The sequence below is a fragment of the Parambassis ranga genome, chromosome 10 (assembly GCF_900634625.1).
Source record: "Parambassis ranga chromosome 10, fParRan2.1, whole genome shotgun sequence".
Classification (NCBI taxonomy): Eukaryota; Metazoa; Chordata; class Actinopteri; family Ambassidae; genus Parambassis; species Parambassis ranga.
The window spans coordinates 13541377-13547649 of NC_041031.1; positions in this window are offsets into that span (position 1 = coordinate 13541377).

The following is a 6273-nucleotide window of genomic DNA, read 5'->3' on the forward strand; positions in this document are numbered from 1 at the left end:
ACAGTCTGGCATGATGGTAGTGGCAACGCTGGCTGTTTGTGGAAAGGTTGATTACAAGGATGAGGTGAAGCTGGTACATGTTGTCCTACTCTGCCTATGGCACGCCCACCCAAACAACCACAGACACACGGAGAGAGAGAGAGAGAGACTTACACAGGAGACACAGGCAGCATCTGATTGTAAATATGTTACATACACAAAGTGTGACCAAAGTTGTTTTATAATACAAAACAACTATTTTTGAAAAAGCACAGGTGTAAATATGGATTACATTTTGGCTTCCTTGGTATCCTGGTGTTAGACAGAGTGGCTTGGAGGCTGTCATAAAGCTTGAAACCACGCACTCTCTGACATGCACTTATTCCTTACTAGCTGTAAGCTTTTATACAAGAGATGAATCTCCAAAATACGTCTATATGCATCTCTTCCTCTCATTTTTTGTTTTTCTGTGTTGTGCAGCATTGTGACTATTCTTTCCCTGTTCCTTCAACACTATCAAATAGAGCATCTGTTTTGTGTGTGTCTGTGTGTGTGTGTGTGTGTGTGTGTTTGACATGACTTGCTGATGTGGCCATGCAGCTAACTCCCCACCCCACAGGACGTAATAAAACAAAGACTAACGCAGGATTTGGGAACATTAGGCTGTTATATAGACGGTATAATGGTTCACACATGAGGGAGACAATCCCACTAAAGCCTGCACATTACATTTATTAAAATTCTCATTAGATGCTTCTCACATCATAATCCAAAACTTTACTTGAAAAAGTCCTGATCTATGAGTGTCTCTTCACATTTGACAGATAATATTTCTCCTTTCAAAACATATTGTTTGTGACCAACTTTTTCAGCTCTTTATTTATGTCCAAGGTTGTCTGGAGTTCATTTCCTGTTCTGTTTACATTTTAAACTTCCTGACACACACTGGTAGCTCTCTCTCTCTCTCTCTTTCTCTTCACATTGGCCGAAACTAGAACAGAGGATGAGGGATGTTTACCACACAAAGGGAACAGTCAAATACACACATTAAACACAATGGGCGAGGAAGAGTTGTTGCATAATGCTTCACACACTGCAAATAACTGCTAAACACATATTTGTGGCAGAAAAAGAACATTAACTTGCTCAAGTAAACTCTTTCATAAATGCAACACTGTTTAGTGCCTTACTGTCTTTTACATATGCAGACATTTACTGAGGCCTCGGTGCCTCCTCCTCCTGCATTCTCATAGGTTGTGTCACACAGTCTGTACCATAGACTAAATATAGATCAAATACGTGTTTGTTTTTAGAATCATATGGCTGTAAGTCACGGTCACAGCTGTGAGTACAGTGTGAAGTAAATACAAGCTTTCTTGTTCATGCATTTCAATGAACTTGATTTTATTTTACTAGGGTAGAAATCTGTACCACACCCATTACCCCCCCCATGAGAGATTTACTGTTCACACTCACAGGATGTGCACAGTTGGTATAAAGCCTTGCTCCTTTCTCCTACCACTTTATGACCTAAAATGTGTTTAAAGTACATTTTTAATTATCTGTATTTATATAGAACTTTTTTTACCTACTTATATTTTCACAAATTACTTCACACTACTCCATATTTACACTTTTGCACTCACAAGCACACACATTCACACACTTAGGGTTACAAGTCTAACCCAAGGACACATTGGCATAAAGCCAGGGCAGAGCTAACGGACCACCTGAGCTGCAGCTGCCCCTGAAAGAAGGACCTGCTCAGTTCTTATAGTATATGCATTGTGTCAGTAGCAAACACCTGTGACTTGATGTATTAATGTAATGATTTATTCCACTTCATACAACTTTCTGTTATATTAATTCATCCACTAACGCCCTGGCTGCTGCAGTGTTTGGTGCTGTTTGTGGGTTTTTTTGTGTAATCTATTTTAAGTTTTATATTTTTCTAATAGAAATGTGACATTTAGAAATAAAGTTCTGTCTCATTGAATTTAATGAATGTTATTTCATTTGTAATAATATTAGTAGCAGTCAAGTGGACAATCTTGGCATTTATTATGATGGTGAACAGCACAATATATGTTCTATGTTGTTCCAGTTATGCAACCGTCTCCTCTCTGATCACATGGTGGTGGTGTGTGTGTGTGGGTGGGGGGGGGGGGGGGGGGGGGAAGGGGTCTTCTGAGGCTGTGAAATACGCACATGATCTTACTGTGCCGTGGTGCCATGAACCAGGGTGTCACCGTAAATCCGAAACCACTGGCTGTTTTTTTTTGTCTTTATGAATAAGATGTCCTGACCAGGCTGCATTCCTGAGGTGGCCTCAATGAGTTGTGGTACAGGGGCTCAGCTGATCACTCAAATGCAGATTGGGTTGTACTTAATGAAGCTGCTAGATGTTTTTTTTAAGTTAATTCTGGCAAAAAATATGCTACAAAGAATAATATTCTCAAATGCAACATACATTCGGCTAACTTAGTGAATGTAGATAATGGAGTATTGAATGATCAGACCTTCATAGCATTTTCCATCTGTTTAGCATGACTCTTAAACAATATATTGCAGGAACATTCATGCTTTTTACAGATTTTGATGTAAATTATCCTTTTTCCAAGAAAAAAAAGATTAAATAAAACTAATTTGATCAAAATCTTGGAGCTGACGAGTGGATGAATAACAGTTTTTCTGCACAGGTTCAGACTGCAGAAAGAACAGGGGCCACTTAACAACAATGAGAAACAGTTACTGACATGCATTTATGACCAGACATCAAAAAGTACATAAATCTAACCTGTATGAGTTATCATGCAAACACAAACTGGACAAAATGCATGAAGTGTTGCATAATTTCAGCAGGACCAGCAGTAAAAACTTGAATGAACTCGTGTATTGTTTTCTGTTCTCGGCCCTCTCTCCCCTGAGGTCACAGCCCCCTGTTAAAGGCAGATAAAATATGTGCTGTGGACGAAGACATCAGTGGTTGCGTGAAGTATTTTGACCCTTCAGCTTAGTAAACAGTTTGATTCTGTGACAGATAATTAAAAGCACATTCTTTTATATTACATAAGGATCTGTCATTGGCAATATGCAACTCTTTTAAATTGGTTTTACTGGAAAACGAAGAGTAACTCTTTGTTCACGCTGCAAGAAATTTACAGGGCATGACGTTGCATAAGTAAATGAAATCAAACATTTTGTTGACGTGCTGATATTCAGAATAAACACTCTGTATGTCTGCACAAAAGCGCAAATGATTGCCCTACATGCAAACCCAACCACACTGAGGCACGACTTATTCCACACCACCCCCAGATTTCCATCTGAAACAGATGTTCTTTTTTTGTATTGCATAACCCTCGTAATCCAATACAAACTCTTGTCTCGGCCTCTTGGTTTCAAGCAGACTAAAGATTCATTCTACAATTCTTCCCCAGACTTTCAATGTTTAACTGTACTACAGGAAGGGAAGTGTAATAAGTGATGCTTTGACTCAGATGTTCTGGTTTTTGAAATTCCGCTGGAAGCCAAATATGGATATGAGTCTTGAGTCACGGACTGAAATGAATGAACATCTTCTACACGTCCACCGCTGAGATGAGATCAATGTTTGACGTATGATTTTCAATAGAAACATGGGTCATGTTGTTTTGAACGTCTTGGCAAGAGGTGACACATCTGATAATAACATATCTTTGCATAATCATAGTCCTTTACAGTGCATTCACATGCATTAATAGATATTCATATTTTTCCTGTGGTCTGTAGCAGTTGTGTTTTTCCATCTACTTTCAGAGTTTTGGAGCCAAGTGTCAACTAATTCTAACGTATTAGAGAGAAAGGAAAAAAAATCCTGCTTCCAGCTGAAATCTGTGATCCCCATCAAAACAATCTTCCTGGATAAATGACACTGCAGGCCATCGTATGAGAGTATTTGCTTTTGGATTGAACCGTCTGAACTGAAAAAACAAAAAACAAAAGTACTTTCCTGAATCGTTTCAGCTGCGACCATGACTGGAATTTTTTCATGGATAAGTTTCAAATTAAAAAAACGAAACTAAACCACTGATTTAGTGTTGCTAAAGTAGTCCAAAAATAGAACAGCAAAACAGCAAATAAAGCCAAACTCTTAATTGTCTCCAGGTGTTTTGTGAGCTTCCAGTGTCTTTGGCATGAGAGCTCTTCTGCCAGATGATTTTTTTCCCCCTCTGTGGTTAAAATCATATTTTACGCCATTTAGTGCAATGTGATTAAGCTGCAGGTCTCTTCTTTAGCAGACCCTGCAGTTTCTTCTTTTATTGACATGCTCAAGGTGCTCCGCTATCACAGACAGGACCTGGAAAGACTGACTATAATTATCTTGTGCAAAAGAGCCAATAAACCCTCCCTCCCTATCTATCAGTCATCTTAAATAAATGTCTTCCTGGGTCAATAAACTCTCCGCCCCCCCCTCTTGCCACTAATTAAAAGCACAATGCATTTCAGAGCAGGTATATCGATCAGGCCCCGTCAGCTCCATGTAGCACCTGGAAGGGAGCACAGGATCATGTGCAATGGGGACGATGCTGTGTTTACCGTGCTGTTGATAGCCCTGCTCCAGAGCTGAGCCTCCTCGTTTCTCAGCGATGAATGGACGCGAAGCCTAGTCTGCGCACCAGGGAAGCCACAACATATCTAGTTACACACAGGCCGCGCTGACTGGCTGCCAACCCGTCTGAAGGAAAATGCTACCAGGACAAACTGTTTTGTTCACTGTGCCAAAGGAAAGCTAGCTATCATTACTTCACTGTCATTAGTGGTTCTGCTGTTTTTGACTTTGGAAAAATAAGTGTGCTTTTTAATGCTGCTTGTCTTCTGAAAGTCAGAACTTAAAGTCTCTGTGTGTGTAGTTGGGGCCTCGTGGCTGTCTGCAGCATTGTGCTTAATTTTACAAATCACATGCTGCTTGTCAGGCTGACCTGGTAAACACAAACAAGGCTCACATGGATCAACATATATTCAAAGATACAGTGAGCCTCGGGGACTCTACTGGACCTTAAAGAGTTCAAGTTAGGAGATGATACAATGGGTTGTTTACACAGAGATTCAAATTAGGGTTGTTGTCTTATGTCTGCTGCAGAGAATGTGGAGTGTTGCTACAGAACAGCCCAACACTCCTCACTGGATTAGTGCATTGTGCATTAGGGCCTATGCTTATTCAAGCATATGAAATCACAGCAGTGTGTGTGCACACCATGATGACAATATGACAAGATACTGTATTGTGTAAACATAAGGTTTATTGCAAATGTGCAGTCGTATCCGAACAACGTAGTGAAGAACTGTTTTGGTGGATACTTTACAGCAACAATACCGTTATCTTTACAAAACTTCAGCACTAGCTACAAACAAGACTTCTCCCTGTGAAGGTTTACACATGGTCCTGGTTTGCTCAGCTTCTGTTGCTTAAAAAAACAAACAAACAAAAAAAAACAACAAAAGTCTTTGGTAGCTAGAAAACAACATCTGAGCTCAGTGTGGAAATGCGTTCCTCTCTTTGCTTTTGCTTACAGGCACTGTCGTCATGCCATTGTTTTGTCAGGTTGGCGTCTAAGCGAGAAACAGACCAGATACTGGGTGACGCTTCTAAAAAAAAAAAAACAACACAACAACAAAAAAAAAAACACACAGGAGTGCATCTGCAGCCAGAAATGCAGGCGTCTGCTTTCTAACCCTCTCCACTACCTCATGGCAGTATGTACACTGTAGTTATCCTGTAAAGAGTTAGGCAATTAACATGGGCATACATGCCACATCAGATTACAAAACACACATCTTACAAACCAATGTACAGTGCTCCTATTTTACAAACAACTGATTTTTGTTCGGAATCACAAACAAAAACAGAAGATAGCAGGATTAATTTCCCCCAAATAAGCAGCAAGCCCCAACTGCAGACAACACAAGATTACATGTCATAAATCGTAACAGTAAAAATCTTGTAAAAATGCTATACTGTATTAACCTCCACCTCTGTCGCCTCAGCTTATCCTGATTATTCTTGTTACACTTAAAATGTACATAACACATGAGCAATACATTGTAGGTACAGGATTGATGTGTGGCTGAAATGTGCGGCTGGAAGTCCGTCAACGTTGTATTTTGAGATATGACAAATCCACACGATGGGGCTCTTCTGGTTGAGACCTGGAGGACCGTCTCAGATGGCTCTCCCCTGGGTCAAGAGGGAGCGGACTCCCCACACTTGCCAAGTTAGCACCTGCAGGGCCAGCCCAATCAACACCTCCCCAC